The sequence below is a fragment of the Poeciliopsis prolifica genome, unplaced genomic scaffold (assembly GCF_027474105.1).
Source record: "Poeciliopsis prolifica strain line A6 unplaced genomic scaffold, Auburn_PproV2 SCAFFOLD251, whole genome shotgun sequence".
Classification (NCBI taxonomy): domain Eukaryota; kingdom Metazoa; phylum Chordata; class Actinopteri; order Cyprinodontiformes; family Poeciliidae; genus Poeciliopsis; species Poeciliopsis prolifica.
The window spans coordinates 14,448-27,400 of record NW_026562626.1 but is presented as its reverse complement, the minus strand read 5'-3'; positions in this window follow the sequence as shown (position 1 = coordinate 27,400).

Sequence of the window (12,953 nt, the reverse complement as noted above, 5' to 3'; positions counted from 1 at the left end):
AGCACGAAGATTTGTCCTTGGGAAAGTTTCTTTTTATCCTTTGGGAACCAGCCCTATTTGAATAGACTGAATTATAGTGAGAGGAAAATGAGACTCAAATAATGGAATAAGACTGTTCCACTTACCAACTACTTAATTCAGATAATTTTAACAGGTATCATCATAATGATTTTATATTTTATTGCTATATACATAAAATTCTAAAATTCTGGACCTGTTAGAATAAACCTTGAAATTAGATCATTTATTTTGACCAGACTAGCTCAGGTAGTCAGGTTATTAGTGATCAGTCAAGGTAGTTATGCATGTTCTGTTCTTAATCAGGTTTTTTATTAAAATCATGAGTTTATTCATGTCCAAAATCTTTAGAACTAACACATTTTTGCAAAGAGTTGGACAAATGTCAAGCTTTTAGTGAATTGAAAAAGGCTGCTTCATGAGCTGCAGTAAAATGTAATTTTATCAGCGAGCTTTGCTGCAGGGAAAGATATGCTCGAAACAGTTTGCTTGTGTTGGCAATGGTTATCTCTAAAGACAAGCGTACAAATAGGGAAAATGTCTGAAGGAGAAAAGCATCAAAAAGCAGTTTTCAATTGAAGGTGTAATGGTAGAGCAGAGCTCCAAATGCAGAGGCTGAGGGGCCATTCAGGGTTTGATTTCTATTCTGGGGCCCTTGCTGCATTTCTTCCCTCCTCTTTGTCAAAAAATTGTGTGGAAGAAAAGTCCACTGGCACCGCAAAATTGTCTAAAAACTTTGGTCAGGTATTTTAATATAATGGGAACCTGAAAATAAAATCTTTCCATTCCAGGCCCTTGTCATGCTTTGTTGATGAGTTATCCAGAATCTTAGCAGTACTCCCAACAAATGGATCAGGGAAGTTTCTGCCATTATACAAAATAAAAGCACGCTACACTGAAGTTCAAAAACACAATCATTGTTTGGCAGCATTATTCACACTGACCAATACTCAGTTCTGTAGACTAATCACTACAACAGCATGTAGAACGGTGACCAGCTAAATCATGGTTTACAATAAATAAAGCCACCATTAAAAAATTACGATAAAATTTTGCTTCACACGCTCTTTTCTCAATTTTCAATTTTAACTTTGACAGCTTATTAAAGTTATTTAACTGGGGGAAAGAGGAGAAGAGAGCTACCATGAAATTCCTGTGTATTCAATTTATAGCTACAACAGATTGAGTTACAAGGAAAACAACCATGATTGAATATGGTGTCAAAAGACTAAGAGCAATATTGTCCAACTACAATGTACTTGTTATTTGATATAGGATTGTTTTTGCAAGTTAAGAAGGTTCAACAGCATACTGATTGATTAACATCTCTGTTTTTAGATTAACAAAATTCAATGCATTTGCCTATCAAAACAGCAGTTCTAGAGAAATGATGAACGCTTAATAAAGCATATAAACTTTTTGATGTTCAGCTCCTGATTATAGTAAGTTGCAACATAAATAATTGCAACAAAATAAAACAAAACAATAATTTTGAATTAACATCTGAATTTAGTTCAGGTAAATTAGAGAACACATATGAACAATATTATGTGAATGTAATACCGACTCTAAATATCTAAACAAACCCTGCAAACTGAATAGAACTAGGGTGGGAATGTTTTTTTGCTAAGGATACATATCAAAGGTCAAAATTTAGCTTAACTTTTTGTTTAACCAGCTGTTGCAGCTTAAAATATAATATTATTACAGTCACTAATACTTTAAAAACAGTGCTATTACAGCCAGAGAGAAAAAACGTATGGTTTCTTGTGTAAACATTATGCGATCAGTTATTGACTGACGCGATGGTCTGGCTGCTATGTTACCATAGGAATCCAGATTTGAATGTCATCTTAATAATTTCTTGTGGTCAGGTCTGTGGACGCCCAGTTTTGTTGTTAGAAGTAACTTGAAGACAAAAAAAAACAAACAAACAAAGGACTTGAAGTAAGTCGAAATGTCAACAGTTAGAGATATTTGTCTATTGTATTGTTTTTGTTATTCAGTGCTGGGCCTCAGGTATGACTGTAGCTTGTCAGTTATAAAACATGTCTTCCAAGCAGCTGTAAAGATAGTTTGTGTTGCTTACAGAATCTGCTGTAATTTGTGGCTACAGCAGATCTGCTCAAATTGGCAGAATTAGCCAGTTCCTCAGGTGTAAAATTACACCAGGAGCCTCCTCTGCTAAGGTCACTCAAGAAAGAATTGTGAATATCCACACTGGGTCATTTTTTTTTTTAAATCTTGGATTGCAAGATATAAGAAGAAATCTACACCACTAGTAGATGCTTCTGTTTTTGTGCAATGCTATTTTTAAACTAGTTCCAGGAAAGTAAGGTGATCTAAATCTGGCTTTTGAACTAATTTAAATGTCAGGATCCAGCTTGCAGGTACATGTGTAAGAACTCAGATTTCAGGTCACAGACATTCAAGAGACTCTCAGCATATCAATGTAAAAACACCTATGAAGATTAAAAATTCAGCTTTTGAAGAATGCTTCTCTCAAATTTGCCTTTTTGCTCCTTCAGTCAAATCAGGAGGTTTTTACAGAATAATATATATAATGAAAACAAAGATTAGAACAGATAAAAAACAATTTTTCTTTTGTTTAAATATGGAAGTTTTACACAACGTTTAGGCCAATATTAGAGATTTAGGAAGTTATATAGCATTTTAACTTTAATCAAAGTTTTAACCACTTGATGTCTTTAAATATTTTAAGTTGTAGCTGGCTCTCTGATTGGTTGATTTACTTCTGCATTGTTAAACTTAGTGCATCAGTACATAATAGAATAAGGCCTCCACGTAGAGATTGTGCAAGTCTCACCTTTTGCCAAATAATCAGTCTATTATCAAAAGTTTAACTACGGTAGTTCAATTAATATGGTGGTTAAATTGTTATTCCAAGGAATTTTTCAGTGAAACTCTTATCAGGATTTAGTTTACCCACAATATGTTATTTAAAATATAATTTTCATGTAAGGAAGCACAGATAATTGCTTATCTGTCAGACATACTGCATCATTTTGCCCAGACACAGAGAAAAATGAGCTAAGCAGTTAGGACAAGCTAAGCTAAGCTAAGCTTATTGTTTTAATGCTTCTCCAGGCATGACAAAGTTTTTACTGACAGAGTTTACATAAAAGTAAAAGTCACTGCAAAATGAAAGCATTTTTTTTTAACCTGAAACTTTATGCTCACAAATGGCATCTGCTACCGCAAAGAATTTTGTTTGATTTAGTCTGAAAAAGTGTCACATTCTCCATATTTATATAGCTTCTTGTTTTCACTAAAGCCTTTTTAAGGCAAACAGGAGGATTTTTGAAGACTTTTTTAGCGGGTCATTTTTAATTAGGCACCATTGGTATCAAAACTATAATAACCTTTAAACTTCCTGAATATATTTAGCACTTTTGGGTCTACATAGTCCTGTTGTCAGCTAATAGAGCATAAGTAGATACTCAATCACTATATTTCATTGGCACAGTTGTTCGACCATTTGTTCAGTGTACCTCCGCTGCTTAAGTGCACGAGTAACATAATATTTTTCTTCTCAGGAAATGACAAGGGCAAGGAGGGGGTGACAAAAAGCCTCTGCAAATGTCCTGAAAATAAGCTCTGAGTGATGCTCAACGTAAATGGATATAAGTGGACAGGAAGACTCAGAGAGGGAAAAGCGAGAGCAAAAGTACAGAGGAGGGACGAGAGGAATCTGAAGAGGTGGAGAGGCATGTTAATCTGGGAAAAGCAGCGCAGAGAGAAAAGCTGCTTTCCGCTTTAAGCCCCACGCCCTCACTTTCTGTCCCAGCTGTCAATCACAGCTTCTCAAGAGCATCACACAAAGGCGGCCCTCTTTCCTCCAGCCACTGCCACAAACATCAACACAATCCAACCAATTAAGAGAACTGGTCAAAAGAGGGGATATAGTGCATGCGTATGAATGTATGAGTCCTGCAGGGGTAGAATGGTTTGAAGTGCTGCTGCAGGTTTCTCATGTCCAGCGGAGACCACTAATTAGGAATCCCTCCCCTCTGCCTCTCTGTGTCTCATGCATTCTTGCAGGCACTTTGCCCAATCTCCGTCCTCACACTGATGAGCTCATTGCTGTAGTCAAAGTGTGGCTCTGTGGGCGTCTAATAGTGTAGCCAATTAGTGCTGGAGTCTGACTTGGCAGCTTCTCTAACTCACTGGTGGTCCCGCAGAGGGACAGAATGACTCCCTGAAAAGGTACAAGTTCACAAAGAACAGCCCAACAAAGACCTGTGTGTACAGGCTGCGTGTCATGGCAGAGCACAAGGGAAGGATAGCTGCATGTGTGTGTATGTGGGTGTGTGTGCATGTTGAATATTGTAATTTGTGTGCAGAAATCTTCAATGAGGAGTCACTGCAGATTATGAAGAAAAGAAACGCTTAAACAGCCACCAAACATCTGAACACCTATTTCACCTGGACACCTATACAACACTGAACAAACTCTTTCATTATTTCTTTGCAGAAGATTTTAAGTAGATTGTATGAAATTAAATTATTAATTGTCAAAGTGGCTACAAAATGTCCTAATCATGGTGTTATGATGGGTGGGTGGTACGTAGCATTCGGTAGCAAACGGCTTCATTTCATGCAAAACACAAAAAATTAAAAATGTATGAAATGACAAAACAACGTTTTTGGATTCAAATATTTGAACTTTATTTGTGAAATTACCAACATAAAGAATTATTAATGCAACATTTTCCTATACATGTTTTTTGTGGACATCGTAACTTTTCAAAAAAAAAAAAATCTTATGTCTAGGATTTTAACAAAAATTAGCTGCTCATTAACAAGTTATCAAATTACTCAGTATTTAAAACAGCAAGGGACAGTCATATTTATTAAATGTGCTATAATATGACTGACGATAGAAAAACGTGTATCAAATTCACCAATTTAAACAGACTGTACTTTATTTATGTATGTGAATATAGTTAGTTTCAGTTGTAGCAAAAATGTTCAGAAAGATTGATATTGTTGTTTAAAAATGCACAACCGCTATAATATCCAAGAAATACATAAGTTGATGTTTTAATTGTTTTGCTAAATATTCAATAAAACAGAGAAATAATAGGATCAGAGTACAATTTGAACCACCAGTGTTCTATGATTAAACTGTAGAGCATAACGAAATGTAAAAAAAAAACTGAACGTGCTAACAAAGGGACCTTTTGCAGTGGCACAGTTACATGCATGCAACTTATTGTCTTGTGTGGCAGATGTAGTCTGATCACTATAGTCATTACTAGTAGTATTTCCCAGTGGTTTCATATGTGAAAGAACTACACGAGTTATGAAACTTGGAACTGCCTGCAGACCTTTGACCTTGCCAGTCAAAGGTCTGGTAAGGTCAGAATCCTGACTACAAGGGAAACTCTTGTTGCATTTCCCACTGGCAAAAATACAATTTTGCAGTTCCAATGGATTGCATAACTGAACTGTGCTTAACTGAGATGTGACATCATATTCAGACCAATTTCCTATACAAATCAAACAGCATGAAGCCTTAATATGGAAGCCAAGTATGGCCTCCAGCAAGTAATTATAATGTGAGTTTCTCTGGATCGCAAGTCAAAAAGCTTACTCATTTCTGTCAGAAAAACAAAGGTATTCTTTTTCTTAGAATTTGGAAAGAATTATATTGTAATAAGGTTTTGTGTTAAATTTTTTTGGTGCAGCTCTCATGTCACTTTGGGGTGGTCCATAACGCTGATGCAGTGATATATTTTCAACAGGTTAACAAGTGTCACATTTATACTACATACTTACATCCTTAGCATGTTGGTTTTTACAATTCTTCAACACTTATGAAAGGGGGAAATGCTTTACGGTTAATATTTCAAGAAAGTCCTTCTAATTAGCTTTTCTTATTTATGTTTTATTCTACAAATAACATAACTAAACCACCCTCAACCCAAAATGTGGTTATTTTGTGGCACACTGAAGTAAATAACTCATTGTCTTTGGATTTTTTTTTTTTTTACAGAAATAAATATTTTATTTAATCGAACTTTGACAGGTTTCATACTTGAAAGTGTTTTCCTAAACTAATTTTAAAAAGGATTACAGATTAACCACGTATTTATTATATGACACAAGGTGTCCGCAAGACAGACGTGAAAGAAGTTTTTTTTTTTTTTTTTTTTTTTAACTCCCCATGCCTAAAGTAAACATGTCACACAATGGATTGCGTCTCCTGCCAGAGAGCCACTTGTGATTGTGCTCTCAAGCGCCCCTTTGCCTGGCTTTTTGTCAACTGTCACCCAACAGTGCAAAATCATTGGCTTTGTTCACTTGCGTGTGCAATTAAATGGCAGAAGCGCCAGCTCATGACAGAATGACGGGAGTCAGCTTGGCACAAACGGCAGATGCAAACACACGACGTTAAAGTCAAGCGACCTGGAAACATTTTTACAAGCTGACGTGGAGTCGCCTTCTCGTTTGCATATCAATAGTCATAGACAGTACACACACACACACACACACACACACACACACACACATGCATAATTGGTTACACGGGGAGCAAAGCCAACTTGCACCTCTCGTTGCCGTGGCAACCAAAGAGACTGATTTTTCTAGAAGCACTTACTCACATCCCGTCTGTTATTTACTTGTTTGTTCATTCATTCCTCCATTTAGCCTCCCTCTTTTTAACAACACTCTCTTCCTCCCTCTCGGCGGCTTTTCAGCCCGTTTCCATTCCCACCTCTCGTCCAATGAGATGCCCTACTGGCATGCATATGCAAATGAGGAACACTTGACACCAATTAAGGAGAATTGAACAACGAACAGCTTTGTGTCCAGCAGCTGGATCCATGAGATAGATGCTTCTATCCAACAAGATGGAATCTAATGCTCGTGTTTTACACTTCTGGTGGGACTGAATGGGTATTTATTTTCTTAGAGGGAAATTAAGATATTCCAGGAGTTCTTGCTTGATTTGCTCCTTTTTCAAGTACAATAGTGCATACAGCAATGAAAAAACTATTCACTCCCTAATTTATTTATTTTTGTTCTGCTTTGTTTGGCTAAATTGAGACGGGTCTTTCTGTTTTTAGCAATAGCTTTAATGTAAGAAATCTCCGATAAATTTCCCTTTTAACCTCTTTCTTATTGTTGAATACTGTACTACAACAAGTGAGGCCTGCAATACTGTCAAGTACTGGAGTAAATACTGGATTAATTTTGATTGTCTGAGCATTTCCAGGAACATGCACTGTTGTTTCATGTCTAACCATTGTGGGTCATGGTTTTCAGACTGATTTGCTGGAGCTAGCTTTGTAAACCTTTCCAGTCTGATATGTGTCAGTGAGTTTGTTTTTGATTTTGTTCTTGAATTTCTTTAGTTCAGACCTTTTTCATTTTTATGCTTATTTCATGTTATCAGATGGGTTGTATTTCAGTGAATATTTAATTTTACAGAGCTAGGGATAGATAAGGTCAGGCATCACTGGAGAAAATTGACTAAACTTTCCCAAAAAATGTGTTTAATTATGGATGATAAGGAGAATAAATACAGATGAGTGTTGTTAATGAAAATCGCTCTTAGAAACAGTGTGATATTAGAATTTGTTTGATGAGCTAAAACAATGAAGTGTGACAAAAATGCTAAACAAAAACATTCCTGTCTATAAAACTCTCTAAGGGGGCGAGTGCTTTGAACATGTTTGCTTGCTTGAACCTCAAGCAGTTATGGCTTGTTTTATTCATTTTTTTCTTTTTGCACCCCATCCCTTTGCATACACACACACACACACACACACACACCCACACACACACACACACACACACACACACACACACACACACACACACACACACACACCCACACACACACACACACACACACACACACACACACACACACACACACACACACACACACACACACACACACACACACACACACTTCAACTCTACCCTGCCACCACAGTTTTCTCCAGGGTGTATCAGGTTATCACTGGTCGACAAAGCAGGAAACAGGAAGTACATTCTGATCTGTAGACAGAACTCTGGAGATATTCGATGGCCAAACAGACATGCACACACATTTATGCTAAACAACCATACAGTGCCTCTGCACAAGTGATGAAGGCCATCCAAAAGATTATTTTCATGACATTTAAAATAACAGTCTTGGAAATTCAACAAAAAATAATTGAAATGTTAGCTTTCAAGCTCCTTTCAATAACTTAGGCAGCATTCAAGCAATCTTAACAAATAAAGTAAAGGCTTTAAGACTGGCTGCTAGCCTCTTCTTTTCCCAGGGAAAGAAATGTTAATGTCCACCTACACATGCATGAATTTGGAAAAGACTCATCCCAAATTGGGTTCTTGAACTAGAAATTTTAGCAGCAGATATCCTTTTAATAAAATGTATAATAAAAGTGTGTTTTGCAAATGTTCCAAAATACCAGAAATATGGACAGTAAACGCATAGCTTTGTAAAAAAATGTGCCTATTATTGTTTGACCGTTACTGAGACATTCAGTGAAGGAGACAAAGATGCCTCCCTTTTATGTCAGCATTTTGTCAGGTTGAGTCTGTGAAAGAAAAGAATCCCAGGAGACGACAAGCTCTGATAGTCCTGTGTCAGCGTCCAGTAAGACCTCAGACCAAGGCGACCTAAAGGCGTCAATGGATGGACGCCAGTAAGATCCCCTGTCATAACCTTTAGTTTCAGATGTTCTGCCTATTAGCACATAAAACAAAGAGACACACACATAAAACAGACTACATTCAGTCATTCGCAGCACAGAGATAGCATAAAATTCACAGAGCAGTTAAGGTTAAACAGAGTGAGTGCTGATGATGGATGGAGGGAAACACAGAGACAGACTGGCACATACACTGTCTCGGGAGGTAATTAATATGTAATGAAGTACATCTGCCATCTGAGTGTGGTAGTCTCCATCCTGCTTCATATCTTCAATTCTTTCATCACAGTTCTTCTGCAAGGTCGGGATGCTGTAGCAATATAAAACAATGGGAAAAAAACAGGACTCAGCATGGTGTCTGAAATGGACCTGCTACTGGAAATATCAGGCCATTGTGCATCGGTGGCTGTGAAACTCTGCGCAGATTGGGTGGCAAGTTGTTCTGAAATGATGACAACCTTCTTTAATCGCATCAAAAACATTGAAAAAACACTAATAGTAAGTTAAAGGATCAGCAAAATATGCCAGCAAAAACACACAACAAGAGAACAAAGAATGACTCTAACTGCAATCTGAAACTTGTGTATCTTGTACTGAGAGCAAAGGGGAGATTTTTTTCAGGGTCTTCACTTATTTTCTTGCTTATGTGCAGAAAGGAGTTGGAGTGAGTTTGGGTATGACTTATGCTCAGTGGCCACTTTATTTAGTTCATGTATATTACCTGTTAATGCAAAACCAAATCAACCAATCACAGAAGAAGCAAAATGCATCCAGACAAGTAGATGTGACATTCAAATCAAACATCAGAATGAAATACAAAATGCATACCTATCTTAAGTATTGCCTGTCTGTGCTGACTAATATTGACCAATTAATTGGATTTAATTAAGAGGTTATCTAGCATTAGTATGTACTAATTCATTATATAAAGGCTAATGTTAAGTGAAAAAAATGTGCTCTTTATTGTGAACTAAAGTCTTGCACCGAATCCATTGAAATTGATAACATTGTACAAATTAATTTTACGTCTGGCAGAATTTTTCATCAAATATTTGCAGTTGGGTGAAGCAAATAACCAACAAGTTTTTGTGTGGATATGTAGAAAGGTTCCCCTTAAAAATCCCCTGAAGGTATTTTTTAGATGGACTCTCTTTTATGAATGGTTTCCCAGACGGTTCTGTCCAACCAACATCTGGCAAAATTATGCTGGGAAATATTAAACATCCATCTCAGGTTAATGGTACCAGTGGGAGTACAACATTTTCAAAGACTTCCCGTGTTCAGGAACATATTGCATGGTTCAATGCTTAACCAGAAATAAGGAAAAAGAAAATCATTGGTTGCATTCTCGGACACTTGCTCATCCCAGGAAAACCCCTTCCCCCCCCAAAGTTCTTGCTTTTCAGATGTTTGTGTCATGTGATCTGTGTCAAACTGAAAGGGGAATTATAAAAATAAATAAATAAAAAATGAAGATATTAAGAACGTATAACTTTAACTAACAAGAAAATAACATACTTTGTAATTTTTCACAATCTTAAGGTAGAGTCCTGTGATTGCAAAGCTGAAACAAGAACAGCTTCCCTTCAAAGCACCAGAACTTCTCCACCTGAGATGAAAAGCAGAGATCTGACCTCTTCATTCCATATCACATATGTTTTTCTTGTCTCACCTTGGAATCTCATTCATGAAAGTCACAAACAGGGACTAAAAAAGTCTGTTGTCTACTCTGTTTCAGAAGGAAACAAAGCTTGAAGAAAACCGTCCTCAAAATGGAAACTTAGTGTCTCAAGCATTGTGAGGATAATATTTTATCATTATTTATTTTTACTTACGGTCAAAAAAAAGTAGGAGACTGCAGTGTGTCCAGATCTTCCAAGGATAAAGTTTTATGACAGCAGCATATAATACACTTACCGTTAACTTTTTGACTGAGCATCCTAAATAATGTTGTGAACAGGTCATAGTGTAGCTCCTTCTAAGTTAACACCGTCTCAGTTATATTCATAAATAACTAAAGAGTAAAAACTTGACAGGATATGCGACCAGGATCTGAAGGTTTTTACAATTTTTAGTCATTGGTGTCTCTACCAACATAGTTTTATCCTGCCTCTCACCCTTTTTGCCACCAAGGCAAAAAGGGGGCCCTCTAGTGGCCCCCTTTTTGCCACCAGAGGGTATAGAAAACAAATAGATGGATGCAAGATATTGTTTTCTTCTTGCATGTGCTCCCATCTTGTTCTTTAACTGAAAAATAATCAGTTCAGAGACAGATAAGGATATAATCTTAAACAGATGAACAGATGAAGCTTCAGCAGGTGGGGAGTTATTGTGACATATGATGAACAGATGTGTTTAAAACCTAAGCATCCTTGAACTCCTCCATCAATCACAAAACACATATGTTTCTTACTTTCCTTTTAATCTAACTTGAATTATTGAAGAAGAGCAGTATGTTGTCCAAAAGCTATGCCACAGCATTAGTTATTCAAAGCTGCTCTCTACCTAAATCTTCTAACAAACATGTCTAAAGGTTACAATATGACCCCCTGTTTGACCTTAGTAATTCTCAGAGTGACAACTTTGTTTCTTGTTGGGGTAAGAGGAGACCTCCAATCCCATCACCCAGGATGTTTTGTGACACTTTGTTAAGATTTAGGGGGTAATTTAAGGATTAGAGTAGACTTTTCTGTTTGATTGAAGAGTTGTTATTGATAGATAGAGGCAGGTTAGAGTGGAACCAAGGAAAGAGTAAAAACGCCCTTCCTTGAATTATTGAGAGTAAAGACTCCCTGGGGCCAAAATGTGTCACTAAGCATGAATACATGACCCTCAAAATGAGAATATTCAGCAAGATTTTATTTCAGAGCAGGGTAGTCAGGAGAGACATGGAAGAGCATCATTGTGATTACGCTCTAACAGGGACGTGTTGGAACGGGCAGGAGATTCTTAAAGAGACAGAGGCCATTTTCAGTGTCAAATTTCTTTTAAGTTACGTTTGATATTTAGATTGAGTTTTAAGAACTCAATGTAACACTTGATTGTACTATAAATAGCACTGTGTACCTACTAAATATGTTATACCCACACTTTAATGTACTGGAAGATCAGTGATGCTATTAACCTGTTTTTATCTCTGAAGGTCCAGAAAACCCTGTAGTGTTCATGACATTATGAACTTTTTAAAATATCCACACATCTAAAGGTAAATATGAATCATCAATGGATCTTTCAGAAGCCTTTGTATGGCTGAATTTGTCCAGATATATAAATCTTGTATAAATCTTGATGTGCAGAAGAGATGTCAGAATAAGACAGGACACAAGACTCTGACTTATCTAGAGTACTCTATTTGCAAAGTGGGATGGTCGACAATCCCTCTCTCAGTGTGCTTTGTGAAATGTTATAGAAGTGCTGCATCACTGTACAAAGATTTAACAGTAGTGGGGATGCCAATACTTAAAGGACATTCAGTGTCAACATGCTGCTGTGACAAAAGATACATTTATTTGAGTTACTTTTTAAAAAGATTTATTTACATTGAACAGCAGAATGAACAAGGAATAGGGAGGAAGGACAGGAGGAAGACTTGTAGCAAATGGCCTGAGACTGGTAATCTAACCCAGGACAACCTCGCTCCACCGTCTGAGTCACCGAGCACAGTCACTTTTGATAGATCTCTATTCAGGTTTTAAGTGTGTTGCATTATTGCAGTACCATCTGGCATTGTCTTGTAAGTACAAGAACTGTGCTCCTTGAAAACTACATCTTTTTGGTGTACCTATTGCTCACAAATATATATATTGTTAAAGCTCCTGCTCATGATCAAGTTATCTTACTGCACCCTCAGCATGTACAGACTCTTAAAGGTGAGTCATTATTTCAACATCCATTTCCAGTCCCAGTTTCACAAATGATGTCTACTCATTTATGCTTCATGATAAAACAAGCATTCAAATAGGTCTGCCAATGATACGGTAGAGGTTTTACTTGCTTTTAGGGTTCCAGCCATTAATTATCTTCGGAAATAATTTGATTTTCAGAAACACACCACTTACTGAAATTCTGCTCTCTACCAGAAAATCCTGCGTTAAAATGCCCAGCCATCTATTTGTGACCTTTAAGCTCAAGCACACTTGGGTTGTAAAGCAGGGCAGTGATGCAAGCACATCATCAAGTCCTGCTCTGGACGCCTCAAAGAAACAAAACAGAAGGTTTTGGAGCAGCCTGGATTCAAGTCTG